This window comes from Delphinus delphis, chromosome 1 (assembly GCF_949987515.2).
Source record: "Delphinus delphis chromosome 1, mDelDel1.2, whole genome shotgun sequence".
NCBI lineage: Eukaryota > Metazoa > Chordata > Mammalia > Artiodactyla > Delphinidae > Delphinus > Delphinus delphis.
In genome coordinates, this window is record NC_082683.1 from 29,730,820 (window position 1) to 29,755,334 (window position 24,515).

Genomic DNA, 24,515 nt, shown 5'->3' on the forward strand with positions numbered 1-24,515 from the left:
GCTCCCCAGCTAACGTTTTTCCTATCCACATGCCTCTTCCTGCAGCTGCATATTAAATCTTCATGCCATCAGCACTTGACTGAATTTGTAGAAACAAAATGGAAGAGGGAACTCAGGCATGAATTAGCAGTTTAAGACAGGAATGAGATTACGATAAAATCCCCACTCTCTCCATCCATCAAAATGTAATAAGAATAGAAAACTAATGTGAAAATATCAACATGACCTATTGCTTCGAGCCTGTCATCGCCATCCTTTACGATCGAGCCTTGCAAGAGGCAAGCAACTCATTTCGCTGTAAGTGTCACGCTTTCCATAGGAGACGTAAACCATGTCCGAGACAGGCAGACATTTGGGCAGATCCCTCTGGGGGAAACAGGAAGGGACCAAATGAGACGCGGTTCCCTGACTTTCCAAGTCGTGGAGAGCAAGAATGAATGGGGGTGACTCGAGCTGAAGGGTGCTTTGTTTTCTTTTTGACTGTCTGTGGATGGGGAAGCTCCAGCCCTGTCAAAGGATAGTGGCTCCTGTCCTAGATGTCCAGGAAAGGACATTTCCAAAGTTCCAAATGTCTCCAGGAGCCCCTGCTCAAGACCCAGCCTCACACCCTCGCTGCTGGCAACCTGGTCAGCTGCATGGGCACCCCAGGATACAGAGCAGGTTCCTGGAAGGGTGTGGTTCTATCATTGGTCCCTATGCCAGCAAATGAGGGACAGATGTGCTCAGAGAATCAATAGGACTTGCACAAGGACACACACCAAGTAAGGGTTAGACTCCAGGTCCGCGGACTCCTTATCCAGCATTCCTTGCATGGCATGCCGTTGCACCGAGCTTGGGCTGGAGGTATGTGAATCAGGAGCAGAGGCTCCTGCCCTCAGGGAGCTCACAGCCTCGCTCCCATCCTGAGCGCCGTCCCTCCAACCCCTTCCCCCTCCACTCTGCCCTGGTCACCCTGGCTTCCTACTGTTTCATAAAAGCACTGACTTTTTCCCAGTCAGAGACTTTGAGCATGCTCTTGCTTCACCCAGACGGCTTTCCCCCTCCCCGTTCATTGAGACAACTCCGCATCCTTCAAGTCTCACCTGAAATACCAGCTTCTCAAGGAAACCCTCCCAGATATACCTTCACCCTACACCCTTTCCTCTGCTTCAGGGCCCTTGGTTAATTCACTGTCATATCAGTGCTATTCCCCTGTAGCATATTTCTCAATAGTAATTAAATCATCATTTGTTTTAATGTATTTAATAGTAATTAAATCAAAATTATTTAATATTCATCACTCTCAAGGCAGAGCAAACTATAAAGGGCTGGGACCACTCGGCTGTGTTTACTGGTGTGTTCCCCAGCACCTGGCATTGCACCTGGCATGTATCCATCCATTCATTCAAAAATTTTTTATTGAGCACCTAGTATGTGCCAGGCATTCACAGCATGCCAGCTCTCGTGGGGGCTTCACTCCAGTGAATGTCAGGCGGTGAGGAGTGCAAGAACTAAAACAGAGCGAAGCTTATATCTGATATGCTGGAATCCTCTTTGAGAAGGGGACACCTGAGCAGAGCCTGGAATGAGCCGCACTGATACTTAAAGGAACAGCCTTCCATGCCGCAGGAGTGGTAACGGCAGATGCTCTGAGGCTGGTTTGTGCTTGGCACGTTCCGGAGACAGGAGGGAGGGGGCTGTGGAGGAGGAGGTCAGGGAGGTGGAGAGCCCAGTGGGGAGGATTCGGATTCTACTGTGTGATGGCGGAAGCCTTGGAGGCTTATGGGCAGAGGAGTGACGTGATATGACTTCAGCTCTAAAAGGACAGTTCCAGGTGCTGTGCAGAGACCCACAGCAGGGGTCAAGGGCAGGAGCAGGGAGGCTCGGTAAGAGGCTGTTACAACCATCCAGGTGAGAGATGGTGGTGGCTTGCACTGGAAGAGCAGCCGTGGGGGAGGGAGAAGAGCGTGAATTCCGGATGTAACCTGAAGACGGAGCCAACAGGGTTTGCTAATGGATGGAAAGTGAGGTATGAGAGAGAGAGAGGCGTCAAGGACGAAAGGTGCCTAGAATTTTGGCCTGAGCACCAGGAAGAATGCAGTTGCCATGAACCAATAAATTGCCTTTTATGCTGAAGCCCATTTGAGTTGGAGTTTTATCACTTGAAAAATTTTTTAAAACCTTGACTAATTCAGAGACTAACAGGTAGGGCAGAGGTAGCAGGGTAGGGAGTGGAGAGGAGGGGACAGATGGGAGAGGCAAGGGAAGGTGCCTGCTTGGATGTAGCAGAGATGGGGTCTCAGGATGGAACTAGAACGACTCTGGGGTTTCCAGCCCAGGTGCTTGGGAGTCCGGCAGCCTCACTGATGGGACGTACAGGCTCAGACCAGCGTTCGGCTTTTCCTTTTTAGCATCTTAACTTTTAGGTACCAGCTGCTGGAGCCTTGGAGAGAGCCCAGGACTGGAGATAAAACATTTGTTGCGCGCCTCCAAGGAGCCAAGCACAGGGCCAGGCTCACTGTGCACAATTTTTCCAACCGTGACAAAACGCTAATCAGATTAGTATGCTATTTGACAGATGAGGAAACAGAAGCTTACAGAAGTTATGGGGCTTGCCCAAAAACATACAGTTAGAACTAAAGATTTGCGAACCACCCAGGAGAAACAAAGCCCTTTGCCTCTAGGTTTCATTATGAACCCCCGGGATGGAGGTCAAGAGACTTAGGGTCCAGCCCTCGCTCTGCCACTTTCTCCCGTGTGACCTTGGGTGAGGTCGCATCCCACTTCACGCTCGGCTTTCCCGTCCGGGAAACGTCAAGATTGGGCACAATGACGTCCCCAACTCATTACAACCCTCATCCCCCCAGCTCTGCTCGGGCTTCGAAGAACCAGGGTAGGCAGAAGCGATGTTTGCCACATAGGTTGAGCACCTACTGTGCGTGGCACCTTCTCCTGGGACGAGACCAGAGGAAGGAGGGGCTGTGACCTTGCCACGGTCTGCGGTCTGATGAGGACTCCCAGAATGGTGGGGGCTGGGAGCGCAGGGCTGCAGCAAACAGCTCTGCAGGGAGACACCGGGGAACCCAGCCAAGCTCTCGCGCACGAAGGCTCACAGCATATGGTCTGCATTTCATACATCATTTACAAGGAGCCGCAGCCATTTTGCAAAGTCTCTTCCTGCTCCCAGAGCGTTTGGGCTTTGGTTTCTGCCTTTGCTGATCCAGCTTCTGACCTTGACACTGTCCGCTTCCACCACTACCAGTCACCACAGACAGTATTTTCCTGTAAGTTTGGGAGATCCAGGTCAAAGTGAACTGAGTCGCTTCCCCGTGATGGACTCGCTAATGTAAAGAGTGTGCGTGATGCAGGTCCTGGGAGATGGGCCTGGAGAAGGTAAAGCAGCATGTGAGGGCTGCCAAGGATGTCTGGGAGGGCACCCTGAGCAGTGAGCAGCAGGGCACGGAGGGCACACGGAGTCATGCAAGTAACGCTCGCATGGGACCTGCTGAGCAATGCTGACGCTGCCAGGGTAAGGTCTCCACTCGGAGCTACTGTGACACAGCAATGTGGAAAAACGCCCACGGCAGAGTCCACTGCCTCTCTTAAGTTACGTTTTAGCAAGCACATCGCTGTGACAGAACAGCTGGGGAGATGCGAGTAATACCAGGGAGCCCTGGAAACGCGGGCCATGTGCAGGGGGGACAGGCCCGTGCCTGGTTCATGGTTCTCTCCAGAGCTTGGAACATAGTATGTGCTCAGTGAATAGCTGCTAAGCAAATGAATGGATGACCTGAGGGAGCAGCCTGCAGCCGTATGCACCAAGTGATGGGCCCCACATGGCGGAGGGCTCCTCCCAGGACCTGCCCAGGACCCGCCCAGGACTTCAGGGACCCCAGATACGATGGAAACAGGTCACCTGCCCCAAAGAGAGGAAAAAACCCATCTCTCATTCTTGCTCACTCTCTCTCTTCCCCTTTCAGTCTCTGGCTCTGCGGCTGGAAGAAAACAAGAAGGGTCCCCTCGCCCATGCTAGGACCTTCTCCCCAAGCCCGGAGCTTCCCAGCTCCGCCATCCTTCCAAAGCTGGACCAGCAGCTTACCGCCTAGGACAAGGGGAAGAGGGGAGCTCTGGGCTTCCACCCCACCTCTTAGGCTCAATTCCTACATGGCTACCGTGGCCACGGAGCCTGCTGGGCCAGTGTCAGCCTCCAATGTGGCGGAACGCACACACATCCCCTCCCTGTCCTGGGGTGCCCATCCCCAGGCTGAACCCAAGGGGGATGAAGATGGCCCAGGGAATCCTAAGCAACAGAGCTGCTGGCCTGAAGGAACCATGAGCCTCACGCAGATTCTCATTCTCTCCTCATTCTTTCATTCCACAGAGTTATGGAAGATCTGCCCTGTTCCAGGCACCTTGCCCAGCACTGGGGTGGGTCCCACAGGGGCCAAGCAAAAAGTTCCCTGTCCTTGTGGAGCTGACACTCCAGTAGAAAAGAGAGTCAGTAAACCACCAGCCAACAAAAGAAAAAGACTATTTCAGGTGGTGATAAGCACAACAAAGGCAACACGAAGTGTGCTGGGTTTTCCGTTTCTTCCCTTGAAATCGATTCCGTTCTCAGACCCCCACGCCTGCTCTGTGCTCTGGGGTTCGAGCCCTGTGGACTGCATCCCAGGGCTCCCTTGCTGGCGGCTTCGAGGATTCAGACAACAAGGAACCGGGCAGGAAACGAGGGCACCAGAGGAGAGAGGTACAGTGTTTCTTCTCCTGCCCCCTCCCTGCCTTGCTGCCTGGGTCTGCAACGCTGATCCTTCTGTGACAGAGCCTCCAGTGTCTCCAGGCTCTGACAGCACCCCTTCCTCCAGGGTCCCCAAGGTCCCTGGGTGCTAACAGCTTCCCTCATTTGCTGGTCACCAGATTCCCTTATACTTGTCACATCTCTTCAGATTCCCAGCTGAACGGGACTTGCCCTTCCTGCTGGGCCCCTGACTGATACAGGCAGATGCGATAGAAGGTGCTGGGAGATAGGGGTGGTCAGGGAAGCGGCGGGTTCAGGCCCGGGTTGTTCAAGGAGAAGAACAACAGTCAATGTGGCTGGGACGTACTAGGTGAGGGGGAGACAGAGAGAAGGTGAAGTCAGGGGTGACATTCATAGTATTCAACAACGAGCTGGGCACGGGCATAGTCCAGCCAGAAGAGACTCCCAGCTCTAAAGGGCTGTCACACCTGCTGGACAGGAGTCCTGGGTGATCAGACAGGTGGGCAGGGGTGTACCAGCCAGGATCCCAGCAGGACAACGATGCTGCACGTGCGCGGGCTCACGTGAGGACAGTTTAATAAAGGACTGTTTAAACAGGTGTGTGCAGGGACATCACAAAGATGGTACGGATCTCTAGGACTGCAGAATCCCCAGCAAGAGGGTGCAGGAGAGAGCAGTTGCCAGATGCAGACAGAGCTGTGTAGAGAGGAATGGAACACACCCAAGCTGCAGTGGTCCCACGGGGAGAGCACCCATGACATCGACACCCAGCCTCACTCTCTCCCTCCCCCCACCCTCCTGTTGGTGACACCCACTGGCCATGGCCACCCAGGAGCCAGAGAACATCCTGATGGATCACCCTCCTAGATCTAGAACAGTGTGGAGAAGACTGAAGCCTGGATCTTAGGAGACAAATGGGAAATTTCCAGCTCTCTGATAGGTAAGACCTTGAAAGTCACAGTAAGAGGTTTGGATTTCAGGCTAAGCAGAGTGGAAGAATACTGGGAATGAGAGTCACAGAATCTCACTTGCACCCTTTTTCTCCATCCACGGGGAGGCGATGGAAGGAGCTCTGCTCTTGACATCCTGGACCAAACACCTCCCAGAAGCACTTTGTGGTGGTGGTTGGGAGACAGGAGGAGGTTAAGGGAATGTCCTGAGAACTAAGCCACCAGGGCAGGCCTGTGGTGACAAACAGCTCAAGAACCTCAGGGACCTCCAGCCTGCAGGGGACAAACCCACAAGCTCAGCATACAGGACCATCTCAAATATGATGGAATTTCACCAGCCCTAAGAAACCAGAAAATGCCCAAGGTTTTCCTTGAGGGGAACAGGGGAGGAGAGCCTGAGGAAGCGGGCAGAAGTCCCCCCCAGACCCACACTTGCCAGGCTGAGAAATGGGAGGCTGGTTTTGAAAGCCTGCCCGCGTGTTTCTTTCTCTAACCATCACGAGGTTTCGGCAGGGATGCAGGAGACAGAAGAGGCTACCACCTTCCTGTACTCTGTCTATGAGACAGGGGGATGAACTATACACTGAATGACCCCCTTGGGTCCTAGGACTGTTTGGAGTTTACAATCCCAAGATTCTACAGACCACCAGGAAGGATCTGGGGCTTAAATTTTCCATAGCCTGTACGTTGGGGTCAGGAAAATTCCTAGACTTGGACTCAGAAGCCCAGGGTTCAAGTCATCACCTGCATGTAACAGGTGCACAGAAATGCTGATTTAAGGTAAGAGAGAGAAACCCGATGACTAGGATAATAGCCCGTGCGTTCTCATCCCACCCATATGTGAGCCAGGCATGGGTTCTGCCTATGTCCCTTTGGTCCTTTTTCACATTATCTCACCCAGAGTCTGAGCCAGATATTATGATGCTCATTTCACAGAAAAAGAAACTGAGGTTCAGAGAATCTAAGTCCCTCCCTGCCAGCCCTGCAGCTGGTCAGCAGAGGAGCCAGGAGGCAGGCCCAGGACTCTGATGGTATAAGCCTGGGCCCTCCACCACCGTCCCTCCCATCTGTAGGGAGAAGGACACAGCCCCAAAGCCTGGGTTCCCTCTGAAGATGCTGGAGTCTCTGGAGAGAGCTCAGCCCGGTGCTTCCATTCCCAGCCTCGCTAGGTGGAGGCTGGATCCTGCCTGATTCATTCTTTTAATCAGGGACAGAGTGGTGGCAGCAGCTTCCTGAAGAAGTCTTCAGACTCTTATTAAAACTAAGTTATTGCTTTAATAACCACAGGGCGGAGGCAGCTGCGGCTGGGGGCCTGTGGGCTCTCAGCCGTCCCCGGGAGTCCTGATGAGCAGGGCATTGTCACATGGCACTGGGGCACTCCTGTCCCTTCACTCCACATCATATGCCTTTCTCTCTCCTAGTCCCAAGGCCACAGTGAGCGGGGAGCTGTCTTGGCAGGTGTCTCTCTCACAATTAGCCGTGTGGACAAAACAAACACTGGGTTCTGGAGGCGCTTCTGAAAAGTATGCCCATACGCGTTCTGGCTCCAGCCCCAGAGATGGGATCAAGCTAAGCTTGAAAAAAATATGACTCAGAGAGGTTACATAATTTGTCCAAGGTCACACAGCCAGCCAGAGGATGCACAGGGGCTTTAACTCACATCCATATACTCTTTCCATTCCATCACACAGCCTCAGTGTGTCTTGCCTGGGTGCTGAAAAAGGCACCTATTCCTGGGACAGGTGTAGCATCACCTGGACAGACATACCTAGCAATGTCACTGTGATTTGGGGCCAATTGCCTCATTTGTCTATTGCTCAAATTCTTCAGCTGTTGTATGGGCTATCAGGTCATTATGGACCTTGAATGAGATAACAAATGTAAAATTGTTCTGTACACTGTAAAGTGCAGTGCACCTCGAGGATGTGTGAGCCTAGGGCTATGGGGAAAGGCAGACCTCAGCAGATGTTAGGGCAGGGGGTTGGGAGCAGCAGGGGAGAGCAGAGGGGAGGGGATGCGGACTGGGAAAGGATGACAGAGTCCCAGCAGGTTCCAGGGAAGAGGCACACACAGAGACATGTGAGGCAAGAGCCGGAGCCAGGCTCAGGGAGACAGGAGGCATCCTGGCCGGACCATACAGGGCTGGGCTGTGGCGGGGGGGATCCTGAGGTGTTAACAGCAAGGAACCAGAAGACCACACTTTTCTGGAATAGAGCAAGAAATGGCCAGCGCCGTGCCACACCTCCAGCCTCTGAGCCTCAGTCTTCCCTCTGCCCAATCGAGAAAATATGTCTACTTTCCCGGGCTGTTGTGAGGATCAGCATGTATGTAAAGTGCCTGAGTATAATAGATGTTCAATAAATCATTTCCATTATGATAAGGATGGTGAGGATTTTGTAAAATGGTGAGGATTATGTAAAAATTACTTAAGATCTCTGAGTCTGTTTTCTAGTCTGTGGAATATAAGTAACCAGATCTACGTCACAGTGTCCTTGTCCTCTTTCCAACCCATGGAGTAGATAGGGAACCTACAGATGGACATGGTAGTCAGACAGGCTTTGGCTCCTTCCAAGAGCTCTCAGCTCCCCATGAAAGGTGGTGAGCTCCCCATCCTTGGAGACATCCAAGGAGACATGAGATGACCTTGTGTCAGTGAGGGAAGGTGATCAATTTCAGGCAAGGGGCTGGGCTCAAGGCCAAGAGCGCTTCCAGCTTGGAGGATACACGATTCTACAACTCTGCAAGCTCTCATATAATCAGACTGCCCAGGCTGGCCCGTGGTAAACACGACCCTACACTTGGAGTCAGAAGGCAGTGAGCTGAATCTCTTCTCAGCTTCTTGGTTTTTCTCAGAAGCTGCCTGTTCCTGCCGCTGGCTGGCTCCACACCTGCAGGTGCCCCTGCTCCCCGTCCCGGCAGCCCCAGGCCCAGACCCAGCAGGTGTGTTTGGAGAAGTACAACCCAAGTGTCACCCTGTACATGTTCCCCAGCTCAATTATAGTCCCAGTTTTCTTTGCTGTTTAATCCCCAAATCAATATGGGTTCATACATATTTAATCGGGAGGCTGTTTTTATTAAAGTGGGGATAGTTCTACATCTCTCTCCCCACCACTTAGAAGACTTCTGCCAGTCACGAGGAAGATGAGTAGATTAATGGAGGAAAGGCTTAAGCACGGGCTGGGCCTGGTACCCCAGCCAAGCCAGAGAAACTGAGAGCACCACTCCTGGGCCGTCCCTTCTGCATGGGGCTGGCGTCCTGCTGCTTCCCAGCTTCCTCTCCCCCAGGCCACCTGCAGCTCATCCATCACCCCCAATTCCCACTGGAGGTCCCTGCCCAGGGATGCTCCCTGGGGTCCTTCCAGACCTGCCCTCCAGCTTCTCCCCACTAAGGAGCCAGAAGAACAGGGGCCAGCTGCCTGTTGGATGTCAGAGAGTGGAGGTCACCCTCAGCCTTGCCTTCCAGAAGTAATAGATTTCTCCTTCCAACTCCGAGTCAAGGCTGAACAGAATAAATTATCGCCCTTTCACAGCGTAATCACTGTCACACTTAGCCCCAGCTGCCATCTGCTTCTTCACCAGAATCCCCACGTAGCCAGGCTGGAAGGAACGAGAGGAAGCGTGGACCTGGCAGTCACCATGCTGGCCAAAGAAGGACAAAGGGAAGAACACTCTGGGGCCCGGAGCAGGAAAGAGGCAGCCCGGACAAGCTTCTCAGCCCTCTGTTAAAACAGGGCTGGAACAGTCATAAGCGGGTGGCAACATGTCAAGTCCCAGCTACACGACATCACATTTCATCCTGGTTGCATCTCTAAGAGATGGAGCCTATACTATTTTTTTTAAGTATAGTTGATTTACAGTGTTGTATTACAATGCACAGTGACTCGGATATATACACTCTTTTTCAGATTCTTTTCCATTATAGGTTATTATTGAATATAGTTCCCTGTGCTCTACGGTAGGTCCTTGTTGTTTATTTTATATACAGTAGTGTGTATCTGCTAATCCCAGACTCCTAATTTATCCCTCCCCCTCCTTTCCCCTCCAGTAACTGTAAGTTTGTTTTCTCTGTCTGTGAGTCCATTTTTGTTTTGAAATAAGTTCTTTTGTATCATTTTTTTAGATTCTACATACAAGTGATGTCACGTGATATTTGTCTTTCTCAAGACAGAGCCTATTCTTATCATGCACATTTTACAGAGCAGGAAACTGAGGATCTGGGGTCCCACAAATAGGAAGTAGCAGGTGCTGGATTGGGGACAGGACCCACGGCTGCCGAGTCTGTGCTCTTAGCTGTTGGGCTGCCCTATCCCCCACTCCATTATGCAATAGTCCTCTCCTGCTCTATACAAGCTGGGGGCCATTTAAGGTGACACCTAGAAACCAGACTAGTTCAGGAGCACCAGTTCCTGGCAGGAAATTGCCAGCCACAGAGGAACCTGGGGACTTCGGGTGGGGTCAGTGCCTCAGCTCACAGCCATCACCTCCCTCTTCTACCCCTTTGGGGACTCATGCCTAACTTCCACCTGCTCTGTGCTCGGAGCTGGGCTGCACGGATGAGCAAAACCCGGCACGGTCCCTCCCTCATACGACGAACTGTATTACAGGCGAGACTGACATCAAACAGTGACACCATGGAGGTGTGTCTGCAGAGACAGCCGAGGGTCCTGGTACAGCGTGCCTCTGCCTGGCGTCCTCTTTTCATCTCTGAGCCCCCCCTGTTGGTCACCTAGCCTCCTGCAGCTCGCCCTTCAGCCGAGGCACCGTGCTATGGGCTCTGGGACTGCCCTGTGCCTCCCCTTCCAAGAACTCACGCCGCTCTGCTCGCAACGACTGGGTTGCAGAGACCAGGTCTGTCTTATTCACCATCGCATCTTAGGCGTCACTGCAGGAGAGAATAAACTTGAGGGAGGAGGAAAGAAGGAAGGCAGGGAGGAAGGGAGAAAGGACAGGAGAGGGAAAGGAAGGGAGAGAAGGTGAAATCGGAGGAGAAAGAAAGAATAAGGGGAGAAATGGGGAGAAGGGGAAGAAACTTGGGCCACTTTTGAAAGACCAGATGCACCCCCAGAGGCCCTACGCTCTCCTCTCATCCTGGGCTGAAGTTTGACCTGGTTGCCAGGAACTGGCCAAGATGGTAACAGCAGGAGACCAGCTGCAGTAGGAAATAGTTAGGTCTTCCATGGGTTTCCCAAGAGGATAACTGGGAATTAACCCCTTTGCAGAGGTCTGGGGTCCACACCTCTCTTCCCAAACCTGCCAGAGGCAGAGGGAGGGACACCATGACCTCCAACCATTGACTTTATATCTAATGACTCCGTGAGCTTGACAAGAGACTGAGGCAGAACCACCGCAGGGTGCCCTTCCGGCCAAGGAGCCTATGGCCAGCGCTCAGGGACATGCAGAGCTTCTCCAGAAGCTTGTGTGTCTCCCAAAGGAAGCCTTTCCCACGCAAGGTCCTCAGGACCACCAGCCAGAAGGGCCCCACGGACACTGCACTGTCCTGGGCTGACACAACCAGCCAGCCCCCGCTAACCGCTTGACAGTTCGTGTTCGACAACGGGATTAATTCCTGAACGAAACAGATAACGTAGGCAGTGCGATTCCTCATTTAGCTGTCAGATCAGGATAAAAAATGTGTGAGAGAGAAAAACCCAAGGGAAAAAAAATTGGATAATGATAAATTGTGACTGAACGCTCCAAAGAAACACAAGCCGTCTCTCCCATCGTGTTGTGCCCACTGTCACTTAATTTTGAAAATATTCTAAGTGCTCGGGGCCTTCTCCTTGGCACTTGCCAGCTTTGCCTGAGAAGCGCCTCATCCACTTTGGTCCACAATCTCATTTCCTCTGCAAATACAGCACATACAGCAATGCATCAGAGACCCAGGTGGACACACGAGCCCAGACGCCCTCCTGCCTCTCCTCCCTGCCCCGCCAGGCTCTCCCATCACACAGCCCCTCTTGCTGCCACTCCCCAGAGGAGAGGCCTTCGTTCTGCAGATTTTTACAGTATCATTACGATGCTGGCTCAGAAGGGAGACGGAGGAAAGAGAAAAAAAATGTTTTTGCTGTGATAAGCGTCAACTCTGCCAGTACCTTAAGAGGACTGTTGTTTGCAAAATGCATCATTATCCAAACGTACGGAAGCTGTACAGTGGAGCAAGTTTTCCCAGATCAGAAATTGTTTGGCTGTCCCCGGGGGGCAACAGAGGAAAAGCTCTTCTTTAGATGTTTCGTCGCACCACACAAGGGTCAGGTGAAACATTAGCAGGCCCTCAGGGACTCCTCAGGGCCTGACCAGCGCCCTCTCCCCCGGGAAGGCCTAGAACCTCATGCCTTGGCCAAGGAAGCTCGTCTCCCTGATAATCTCTAAGAACAGGAAGCGGCCTGCTGAGCAGAGATACTTTGGGTCTGAAGGCGGGGGTGGGACGTGGTGAGTTGTAGAGAGTCAGCCTGCCTGAGGATGTGTCTGTGGCCTCTTGGACACCAACAAGGGTCGATGACAGGTCCTTTCCTCTCTGAGTGCCTGTTTGCCCATCTGTGGTCTGGAGGAGCTCAGGGGCTAAAAGGAGCGGGCTTCTGGGACAGGCACCATAGTGCAAGGATGGCCTGGGGTTTGGGTTAAGAAACACCCACCTGGGGTGGATCAGCCCAAAACCTCCTAGAAAAGAGCAAATCAGGAGATGGCTCATCCAGTGGAAGAGGAAAAATAGACGTGCCATTGTCAAAGGAGATCCTAATGCTGGCCAGAAACGGAGAATGAGTCAGACAGCCTCACATCAACCCTACGGAGCAGGAACTGTCGCCCCCATTTTAGAGATGGAAAACTGAGGTTGAGAGAGATAGAATACCTTGCCCAGAAACGTAGGCCCATGCTTGCCACTGTCTCACCACAATATCCAGTCTATCATCAAGCTCTGAGTCTCCGGACTCAGCCCACATCCCTCTATCCTAACCACCGCCTTAATCCAAGCCACCACCATCCTTCCTGGAACTGCTACAGGGTCCTCCTGGCTGGCCACCCTGCCTCCAGTCTAGTCTCCCACCATCAACCGGAGACTGACTTATAAGATGCAGTATCGTATTAACCCCACCTAAACGCATCATTGGCTCCATGTTTCCCTCCAGGTGAAACCCAGCCTCCTTAACAAGGTACTCCAGGCTCTCTCCAGTCTCCACCCACTTCCATACACCTTCATCTCTTGCCGTTTCATCTTCACACTCCAGCCTCAGCCATCAGAACCACTCTTAGTTTTCCCCAAGGGGCAAATTCTGTTTGCTTCTGGCCCTTTGCCCACGCTGTTCCCTCTGCCTGGTACACCCTCTCCCTTCCCTTTTATCTGGTTCTATCACCCTGAGGTGTCACCTCGTTTAGGAGCCTTCTGTGAGCCCCAGCTCACACTAATTTCCCACGCCCCTCTATTCTCTCCTGCATCACATCTACTGAAATCACTAGCATGTTGTCGGGGACCCCAATGGCCCAGAACTTAGAGAAATTGAGGACTGTGTCTACCTTCTTCCTCATTGTACCTTGAGCACCCAGGACCATTCCTGGCACACAGTAGGCACACAAGAACTATTTGCTGGGCCAATGATTGATTTAATGAATAAATGAATGAGAGAATGAACGATGAGGCCAGAGGGGGCTCTCCTCTGTATATCCAAATGTACAAAAAGCCCAGGCAAGTCCATCAATAAGGCAAGCATTCGCTCCTCACAGCCTGTCCTTGACTGGGAGTCGGGTGATGGATTTCCAGAGGTGATGCATGGGAGCGTGAGAAGGGCGTCGTGGATGCGTGGAAGAATAGAGTATAGATTTCTATAGATTAATCACTTGTCATTCCTGCCGCTTGGCACACTCGTACACACACACTCCTTCCCTCCCCGGACCTCCCCGTTCCCATGAAGAAGCACAACTCATCCTGGCCTTGGACCTTGCAACAGGGGCACACACACTCACAACACACACACACAGCAACATAAACACATTCAGAGAGACACGTGACGCAAGTTTGTCCATCACAAAACCCCTCAAACACACAAATTCAGACACATACTCTGCGCCGAATCTTAATTCACAGCTTCCCTGCCACCTAGGACACACACACACATACACACACACACACACACACACGCACGTGCGAGAAGTGCACACTTACGGTGACACACACACACTCACAAATCTTCTCTCATTGCCCTTACTGTCTTCACCTTATTCCAAGCTCCCCTCTGTCTTCCTTACAGAGTCCCTCCGGGACTGAGGCTGGGGCACTGAGCCCTCTCTCCTTTTTCTCTAGGGGAGAACACAGACATCACCTCTCTGGGCACCCCCGAGACCCAGCTATCCAAGCCACTGGGCTGCTCCCCAGCAGTCCCCTCCAGAACTGTGTCCTGTATCCTCACATCAAATCCCCTACATCTTAGGTGAAGGACAGAGGGGAAGGCAGGTAGACTCAGAGTGAAGCCCCTGGTTTTCTCCACTCGCGGTGTGGGTTACATGTGCCTTGTGAGTTGCTTCCTGTCTTATGCAGAGTTGCTGAGGAAGAAATTGAAAAGGGACAGACTCTCTTTCATCCCAAATGAAGAGGGAAGAGCCCCAGCCTCTCCCTGGCCAGCCAGTCTGCTTACTGCAGGGAAGATAAGGGTCAAAGGACATCGCTCCCCTCAACATCCAATAGGCCCTGTACCTGCTGTCCCAGAGGTCCCTTCCCTGGCACCCGGGGCCCGAGGTATCTCCTCCCTTCTCAGGGCCACACCCTCTACTCCAACACCTCCCAAAGACCACCCCCGCAAATGCCTCCTGGGGCCACAGACCCAGCGTCTTCATGCATCTCTCCAAACTATAGAGTAGTTATTTCACACACACACATACACACACACTCCCCCAAGCTCCATACCCACCAGCCATGTAAGTGCTCTGAGTTCCCTGAAGCCCATAGGGTCATCTTGGGGCTCCCTCTGTCTCAACAACACTTGAAGACACTCAGCCGTGTCCTAGTCACTCTCTGAGGCCCTCTTAACTCTCAGGTTTCCCCACACTCCCTGTGCTGGTCATCTGCAGAAACACTGAGGTTTCACCCTGTGCTGCCAGGGAACATGGCTCTTGGCCCTCTTCCAATCTACCATCCTGACTTCTTGTTATTGGAAACTAAACCCCTTACATGCCCCACCCTCCCCAAAGCCCAAAGACCCAGACACCCAGGTCTCCGCCTACTCCCAGTAGGAGCTACTTCATTGCCCTGGTCACAGCCCAACAGGAATGTCAGTTATTATATCCATTCACTTATTCCCTCATTTGTTTACTAAGCAAACACATCACTGCTCGCTCTGCACTGTGCCCGAAAGAATGGGCAGTACCTCTACCAAGGGCCCGGCCCATGGAGCTTGCCATCCACAGAGACCCAGACACTCACAGAAGAACCAAGTCCAAGCGCAGGGAGATAGCTCAGAGCAGGAGGAGGGCACTGCTGGCTGCAAGTCAGCAGACAATGACCTCGGCCCAGGTCCAGGGTCCCCTTCAAGACTTACGAAGAAGAGCCTTCTTACAACGAAATGGCAAACGAGTTCTGCCCCCGCTCCCAAGCATGGTGGATCACAAACCTGCCATGCAGAGGGGGGCGATCTCCAACCATGAAGCAACCCCAGAGATGCAGCAGAAGAATCAGCCCTTCCTGACCTCGTCTATTTGGTCCCTGCTTACACTCTGCCTACCAACTGACACACCAACTTCTTAACTTTCTGAAGGACTGGATGAGAACAAAGAGCAGACACAGACCCACACAGAGGGCTCCACTGAGGCGCACAGAGATAGTTATTTCCTCCAGGGGATGCCTGTTCGTTGCCAGGGGCTTTACAAGCATTAAAATGCAGGGACCCTGAGCTCCGCAGACACTGCCTCTCCCAGAGAGGCTGAGCTGGGCTGGGCTGGGCTGGGCTGAAAGGGGCTTCTGGTGCCCCTGCTACTGGACTCCATTTCCTGGAGCCTCTATTTCCTCCCTGGAAAGCCCTTTCATTCCAGCACCTCTGTGGACGCTGAGGTCCAGAAGGGGGGTACGTGGCACCAGATTCCACTGCTTTTCATCTCAGTCACACTCAAGTTGTTTCAGCATCCTGCCTGCTGCCTCTCTCTCTTCCCATCTCCCTTTGAAGTCGTTAAATAAAGATGGCTGTAGATCACAGCCCTTTCAGCTGCCTGGAGTGGAAACTTCTCAGGCTGCCTTCCCTTTTGGTATTAGCCTGTTGCTTTGTTGGGGGGGAGGGGAGCCTGAAACCCCTGCTCCAGGTTGGCCAACACCAGGCCTTGTCCCTCCCACAAGTCATGTGCATTTGTGCAGGAATGACTTGGCCTCTCTTTGTTTACCATCCTCCCAGGAAACTTTGCAATGGCTTTACTGGCCCTGTGAGCACCGAGCTGGGCATCTGTGGAGATGCTGTCAAGGTCCCCAACATGGGCTCCCAAGAATGGCTTGGGGAGCCCTCTGTGGTGCTGAAGACAGGTTCCACACCTCCGTCATCTGAGAGTTTAAAATCAGCCTCCTGATTAGGGTCTGCTCAGCACTGCACTGTGGGAAGATGGCCAGCACCTCACCTCCCTTGAAAGTACAAATTTGACTTCCTTTGGGCAAATTTCCTCTCCCCCACCCTTACCAAGCTTCTGTCTTCCATCCTGCTCTCTCTATTGGCCCTGCCACCCTTCTCTGCAGCTCAAACCTTCCAGTGGTACCTCTGTCAGTGGCAGCAGAGTGAAGTTTTCAGAATGCAAGTCATGTCACCCCACTGCTGTAAACACACAGTGGCTTCCCTTTGCTCCTACAGTAAAAATTAAATTCCTTAATTTCTTGACGTACAAGGCCGCGCATGCACTGGTCCTAGGCCACCATCCCAGCCTCACCCCTACTGGCTTTTTGCTGTCCTGCTACCAACCCTTGGCCTTCCCTGGGGTGGGTCTTTGTCCAAACTTGCCCCTCCCCTTCTTTGTCTAACACATTCACCTTACAGAGCTCGGCTCCTGTGTTGCATTCTCTAGGAAGTCTTCTCTGGTCCCACCATCCAGGCTAGGTCCTCCTAGGATTGCTGTCTTAGAATTGCTCTTTCTTTCTAAGCACTTGCCTTGGTTTTAATTAATCACTCATTTCTGTGACTATTTGACTAGTACCTGCCCTTATATTCCCAATAGACTGTAAGTTCCATGAGAATAAAGACTTTGTGTGTTTTTACTCAGAGTCATCACCAAGACCTAACACAATGTCTCGACCATTATGGGCTCTCAGTACACATTTATTGGATGGACGGATGGATGGATGGATGGATGGTTGAGAAGATGCTCATTTCTGCGGGTATGAGGGGGCCGGCAGCTTCCTTCCAGGCCATCCCAGTTCTCAGATCATGCCATTTTATCAGACCAAATGGGAGCGTGGCTCCTGGGAAAAGAAATAAGAAACAGACCCTTCCTTGCAGCCCCACTTTGATTGCTCAGTGCCATAGAATGTCAAGGGCAAGGGCCTGGGTGTGAGACTGGATTCCTGAGCAATGCACCCTTTACGACATGAAACACAATGACTGCAGAAGCCCCAGAGCTAACAATCCCGGAACCTCACAGACCAGCCCACCTCCTGGTAGGACTCAACTTAAACAAGCCAGCTTCAGGTTTAGAACCAAGGCCAGAAAAATAGACTAGGAAAATTCTGGAAGTCACAGAGATGTTGTGATGCTAAGAGGGACCAGAACCTAGAAATCCAGACCCTTGATTTCAAACCTGATATTCACCCTCTCAAAACATGACCCAGGCTGTCTTCTCTCACTCTCATTCCTGTCCCCAAGCCAGGCCCCGTAGACGGGCTTCAACCTGCAGAACCCAGCACTGAGGCCTTTGGTTATTTCCTCCACCCCTTTGAGGGGTGGCAGTGACTGACAGCTCATTCCTCGGTCCCCACCCATCCGCAACACACACCCCACCCCATCAAGCCCCAGGTTTTGTTCTGAAGATACCACGCTCTTCGATGCTGCTAGAAATTACAATGCACTTTCCCTGGTTAGTCACCCCTGTCACTAAAACCAGGGAAAGAACCTGCTTCTTGTCTTCCAACCCTCTCCTCCCAATGCCTTTTCAAAGAGAAGGGGAAAACCACACAGTGACAAGAGCGACACCCCCTTGCCGCTCCAGGCATTTTAATGAATTCCAGCCTTCAGGGAGAAGGACGGCTGTGTTAACGGTGCCGGTGAAAAATGAGGGGAGGAACAGTGAAGCAAATTTCTTTTTATTGACTTTTAGTGAGCTATTTAATCCAAACAGCTCATTATCTGCAATATAAATATACTATATAATGGATTTTGCAATAAGAACAATTAGTTTTGCAATTAGCATGAGAATAAGCTCTCCCCCACTGCAGAGCAGGCAAGGTCCAGACAGTGGGAGCTGGGGGAAGCTGGGGGATGGGGGGAGAGGTGGGAGGGAGGGAAGAAAGCAGCTCTCCAGGTGGAGAGGGCAGGGCTGCCCCCAATCCCAACCCCACTGCCCAGTGGGGCCCCAGATGGGCAGGAGCATTGCCAGTAGACAAGAGAGCAGAGCCACGCAGGTAGCTGTGAAAAGCACAAGCTTCCGGCAGATCTGCGCTCAAGGCTCAGCTCCATCACTTACCAGCTGTGCAACCTTGGGCAAGTCACTTAGGGTCTCTGAGACTCTGCTTCCTCATTTGAAAACACAGGCATCACTCTAATATCTCCTCATGGAGTCATTAGGAGGATGACGGGAGGGGATGCGTCCGTCCTTGGCACAAGAGTACGTCCTCAGCGAACACTCCTGAGGGCGCTGAGCTGGAATTTCTTTGCATCTCCAGGGCTCACCTCCGGGAAGGAAGAAATGATGTCTGTCTAGCTCACCACTGCATCCAGCCAGTACATAGTGGGCACTTGATAAATATTTGTTGAATCAATGTTGCTAAGTGAATGAAACTCAGCGGCTGCTTCCCTGCTGTTGGTAGCAGCAGCCTTGTCTCAGGGAACCTTGCAGACAAGCATACTGGCTGGGACCAGCCTGCGAAAAAAAGCACCTCTGCAACCCCATTTCTTTTTTTTTTAATTGAAGTATAGTTGATTTACAATATTATGTTAGTTTCAGGTGTACAGCAAAATGATTCAGTTATACATATATATGTATATATCTGTATTCTTATTTTTCGATTCTATTCCATTATGGTTTATTACAAGATATTGAATAGAGTTCCTTGTGCTCTACAGTAAATCCCTGTTGTTTATCTATTTTATATGTGGTAGTGCACGTCTGCTAATCCCCTACTCCTAATATATTCAACACACACCCCCTTCCCCTTTGGTAACCATAAGTTTGTTTTCTATGTCTGTGAGTCTGTTTCTGTTTTGTAAATAAGTTCATTTGTATCATTTTTTTAGATTCCACATGTAAGCGATATCACATGGTATTTGTCTTTCTCTTCTGACTTCACTTAGCGTGATAATGTCTAGGCCCATCCATGTTGCTGCAAAGGCCATTATTCCGTTCTTTTTATGGCTGAGTAACATTTCCTTCTGTGTGTGTATGTGTGTGTATATATATATCACATCTTCTTTACCCGTTCATCTGTTATGGACACCTAGGTTGCATCCACGTCTTGGCCATTGTAAATAGTGCTGCTATGAATGTTGGGATACGTGCATCTTTTCTAATTAGAGCTTTTGTCTTTTCCGGATACATGCTCAGGAGTGGGATTGCTGGATCACATGGTACCTCTATTTTCAGTCTTTTAAGGAACCACCCTATTGTTTTCCATGGTGGCTGTACCCATTTACATTCCCAGTAGCCCCACTTCTTGACTCTCCCAACCTGCTCTCTCTGCTGCCCCTCCGCCAGCTTCTCAGCGTCAGGGCCTCCCACCATGCCCCCACCTCTCGGTGGCCCCAGAGCTTTCCTGAACATCACTTACCTTCAGCCCTTGTCCCTCCAGCTGCCCGCAGACCCTCACCCCTGCCCTGAACGGGAAAGGTGAGCACACTGATGCGCTCACCAGATATAACGGGGAGGTGTGCCCATTATATCTCGCAGGCAAAGAGCTCAGGCTGGCTGTGGGGCTTTCCAAATGTCCCCAAGGTGGTAGAGAGCACCAGTTAAGGCAGAGACTCTCAGCCAGACAGCCTATGTCTGGATCCAGGAGCTCCACTTTCTAGCTATGTGACACTGACCAGGCCCCTAACCTCATTTGCCTCATCTCTAAAATGGAAACAATAATAGGTTACTTATGGCTTAGAGTTTGGGGAGGATTAAACGAGAAATCTGTGGGAGGCACTAGTGCCCGTCACACGGTACGATTTCAACAAGTGTTAACTACCATTGTCACCACCATCTCATTGTGGGTTTTCAAGAGCATACAGACCACACTCTTGGGATCCAGCTCAGCCACCATCTGGCCTCTCTCCAGGGAGCTTTGCTGAAAGTCTTTCACATCTTAGCTAGTCCTGACCAGGTCACAGGCTCGCTTTCGATACTACACATATGTGATGTCCTTTAATCCTCACACCTCTACGAGGCAGGTTTAGGTGTTGTACAGGTGAGCAAACTGAGGCTCAGGGAGATAAGGAAACCTGTCCAGGTAAGTGATGGAACGAGGTCTCAACCCCAAATCTGCCTAAGCTCCAGCCTCTTCTCCAGGCACTGAATGTGATGCTGAACACCTAAACGAAGGCAGGGAAGGAAGGGCCCTTTTATCCTCCTGCTCGAGTCTCCAGATGTTCCAACCCGGACTCTGCTTGGTAACTGCCCCAGTGGCACAGGCGGGACCCCTTGAAGGAAAGGGGGTGGTGCCCTGGAATCCTGAACCCCAGGATTCCCCTAGAGTCAGCCCCAGGGACACAGAGTCTGGGCAGAAGCAAAGAGCAGCCTCCTGTGCTCACCAGGGACTTCCTGACCTTGGGCTGCAGCTGAAGTGACCTTCAGGGCCCCACTACAGCTGGCTACCACGTTGGGGACATTTGGAAAGCCCCACAGCCAGCCTGACCTCTTTGCCTTCAAGATAGAATGGGGGGGCTGCCCTGGTGGTGCAGTGGTTGAGAGTCCGCCTGCCAATGCAGGGGATGCGGGTTCGTGCCCCGATCCGGGAAGATCCCACATGCCGCGGAGCGGCTGGGCCCGTGAGCCATGGCCGCTGAGCCTGCGCGTCCGGAGCCTGTGCTCCGCAACGGGAGAGGCCACAACAGTGAGAGGCCCACGTACCGCAAAAAAAAAAAAGCTATAATGGGAACGCCTCCCCATGGCCTCTGCGCGCCAGTGTGCTCACCATTCCTGTTCAGGGCAGTGGTGAGGGGCTGCGGGGAGCTGGAGGGACAAGGGCTGAACTTAAGAGATGTTCAGGGAAGCTGTGGGTGGGTGGTGAACGCCTGGCACACACAGCCTCCAGGCAGAAAACAGAAGTCTCGCTGGCATGTGAACACGTGGGTGCAGAACACACAGCTCCTGCCCTGCTTGGGAAGGGGGACGGTGCTGGGACCCCCAAAGGCTGATGGGAGGCTCTCCGGACATAATGGCTAAGAACGCTGACTTCAGGGCTCACAGCCTGAGGCCAATTCCCAGTCTTGTTATTTACCTGCTCTGTGACCTTGGGCTAGTCAAGTGTTCTTCTGAGCCTCCGTTTCCTCATCTGTAAAGTGGGACGATGATAATACCATACCTCCTAGGGCTGGAGCACGATAAGGTGTGGAAAGTGCCAAACACAGGTTCTAGCGCCCCCCAGATGGAAGCTGTTGCTCACTAGCTTTCTGCTTTAAATGCAAGGTTCTGGGAAAAGAAGTAAGACGGGGCCTTGTGAGGCATCCTCTCCGGGTCTCAGTTTCCCCGCCTGTCCAAGCCGATGGGGCCCATGGTCTCAGCACCCTTCTCCTCTCCCCGCTCTTGCCCTTGCTCCTGCCTGCAGCCTCCCCTGATAGCTGCCTGGTTCAGTGTCCCGGCTGGGCCCAGTAGCCCTTTGGCAGGAGAGCAGAACGGAGCGCTGTTAGTCACGGTGTAGAGCGGTACCATCCATTGGGGGAGGCCAGCGGGACACAGAGAGGTCATCTCCATTACAAACTGGCTGTGATTAAGCCATTACTTGCCAAAATGGGATCCTTTCAGTTGGAGGTGATGCCTGCCACAGCCGATAACGCTGCCGGCGGCCACTTCGGCCTGGCAGTCTGCAATAACACAGGCTCTCCCCTCTGTGACATGCTCAAGTTCTCACACTCATCAAATAGTCCATTTTCCAGCACAACTGGGTACACTTCCCCGTGACAAATACCTGTTTGCTTTTAATCTGTTACAAGCCGAAGAGGCCCAAAGGAAGCACTCCATCACGGGAGGAATGTTTTCATAAGCGTGCCCGTGAGGGGTCCCCGAGGGAGGGGCCGAACAGCGTGCGTGGCTGGGATGTCTGAGCACTTACGGGGTGTTCTGCGAGTCCAGAGCTGAGTTTGGGCGGAGGGGGTGTGCTGGGGTTGCTTGCTTCTGGGGTGAGTGGGGAGGGTCACACAGACGCGCAAGGCATACTTTCACGTGTCTGTGCTTGGGGAGGGTGTGGAGAGCGGAGCCCGGGGGGACTCAGCCCTTGGTGTGTGCATGGGTGTGACTGCAAATGTGTGTCCCCGAGTAAGGGCAGGAGGTGTATGAAACCTGCAGTGTGTAAGGAAGGATAAGCGCCCAGGGGTGTGTTCACATATGTGCATCGGACCTGGAGCTCCCACAGTGTGCAACAGTAGCCCTGCGTATGGGTGTGCCTGGGTGAGGACCCGTGTGTGTGCGTGCTCGAATTCCTGGTAGGGAACGTAGGTGTGTGTGAGTGTGCGTGCGTCCACCTGAAGAGGGTCGGGGCGCGGTCTAACAGCACGACCAGCTTGCCCGGGGCCTCCTGGGAAGACAAACAGGGGCCCTGAGCACACACCCTTAAGTCTTCAGATTTCAGGCCAAGACTGTTCCAACACCTGGAAGCTGGGGATTCACTCTGAGCCAGGGTTGGGGGACAGGGACGGACGGGAGTGCTTCAGAGACCAGAGGGGCCCTCCCCACGCCTAGATTCTGGATGCAAAGTCAGGGCCTCAGGTGCGCTCTGTTCCAGATTGAAACCAGAGGCTGCAAGAGCTTGTGCATCTGCAGACGGCCATGGGGCGGGAGGAGTAAGGAGGCTTGGAGGACAGCCCAGAGGAGTCGGCCACGCTGGAGCCACGCAGCAGCCCAGCAGCAGCCCAGCAGCAGCCCAGACCCAGGGCTCGGAGGAGCCACGGAGGAGGAGGGAGCTCGGATGGTGGAGAGGACGGCAGCTTCATGCCCAGGAGTTACTAAAAGGGACACTACAGCTTGGGGCTCCCCAGTTTTCTGATCCGAAGAATGTGCTGGAGGGCAACAATGGGAGGAAATGTGCCCTGGGCATCAGCACATGCCCGGCCCCGGGCCAGCCACACCGTTAGTAGCGTCCACAACACTGCGCGCTCAGCCCTCGGCATGCAGAGGCCCTCAGAGACGGGTTTACATCAGAATCTCCCAGGACTTCCTAAAAATCTTTACTGAGGACCAACTCTGAACCCCCCAAGCGTGTGGTGTGCATTATTTATGATGACCACAGCAGGACGATGATAAATAGCTGCTGTGGGTCAGGCATGGGCATGTGCTTCACACGCACAATTTCATTTATAAATAACAATTCCTAGTGATAACAGTGGCCCACTGAGGGCCTGAGGGGAGCTTCCCACATGCCAGGCACGAGGCTTTGTACCTACAATAATCTTAAAACCTCGCTGAGGGGTGAGGGGCAGGGCAGGGCAGCTGAATGCCCCCCGGTCCCACAAGCAACAAGCTGAGGACCCGACACTGAACTCTGGCGGTTCTTCAAGGAACGTCCTTGAGGCAAGTATTCCAGCAGGATCATCTCCTGTTCCTGCCTTCACCCTGGAGCCTTACACAGCCGAGCAGAAGGTGAAGCTTAGGGCGCTGGTTCACGGACTGATGGAGACTGTGCTCATTAAACAATCAGATGGGTGGAAATGACCCGAGTCCTCCGCGTCAACCGAAAAAAGTAGGAAAATGCCAAGGAAAAGCTCCTGATCCTTATATTCTACACAATACAAACAGTAGCATTCCCAAAGCGTTTCACTTTCATAAGTTTTTTTCCTGCCAAGGTCACACAGAGAGGGGATGTCAGAGCCAGGGTGAGGCTGAACCTCCTTCTACCACACACTGTGCCAGACATCCCAGGCTGGGAGTGAGCATGGACTTATTTTTCTCAGTTCTGAAGAGAACGTACTGGAAAATGTATGGTTGTGTCATCTCTTGAATGTTTAGTCTGTTTTCTAAAGAGATGTGTGCAAAAAATGTGGTCAGGATAAGGTCCGGATGAGGCTGGGGGTGGAGAGGAGGTATGGGTGGGAGTGGAGACCTTTGACCTTGAGGATGTCCCTTGTGACCTTGAGGACTTGGGGGTAGAAACACAAGTTCTGGATTGGTGGATGTGAGGACAGCAGAAGGCAGGAACTTCCTGCCAACAGTGGTACCACTGAGAAGGGAAGAAGGGGAGAACGCAGATATACTGACCACCAGCTGTGGGCCAGGCCCGGGGCAAGGCCCTTATACGGAAGATCCTACGGTATCACCCTACTCCACCACCCAGAGCGTAAAATGCCCATCGTAAATGAGGACACTGAGACTCAGGAAGCTGAAGTGATTTCCCCCAGATCGCACAACTCGGCAGCGGGGAAACAGGATATGCAGCCAGATCTGGTGGGTTCTTTCTCCCGTATGTCAAACTTGGGGGTACTGTGTACCCCACTTCTGAGCCCTCTTGGTGCAGCTGTGGGCCCTGAGCATCC

At 52.6% G+C, this 24,515-nt stretch overlaps 1 pseudogene; it reads left to right on the forward strand.

The window, feature by feature from the left end:
* Nucleotides 1–221: 221 nt before the first annotated feature.
* The window catches only part of LOC132432026 (acylphosphatase-1 pseudogene), a 31,619-nt pseudogene continuing 7,325 nt past the window's right edge, over nt 222–24,515 (forward strand).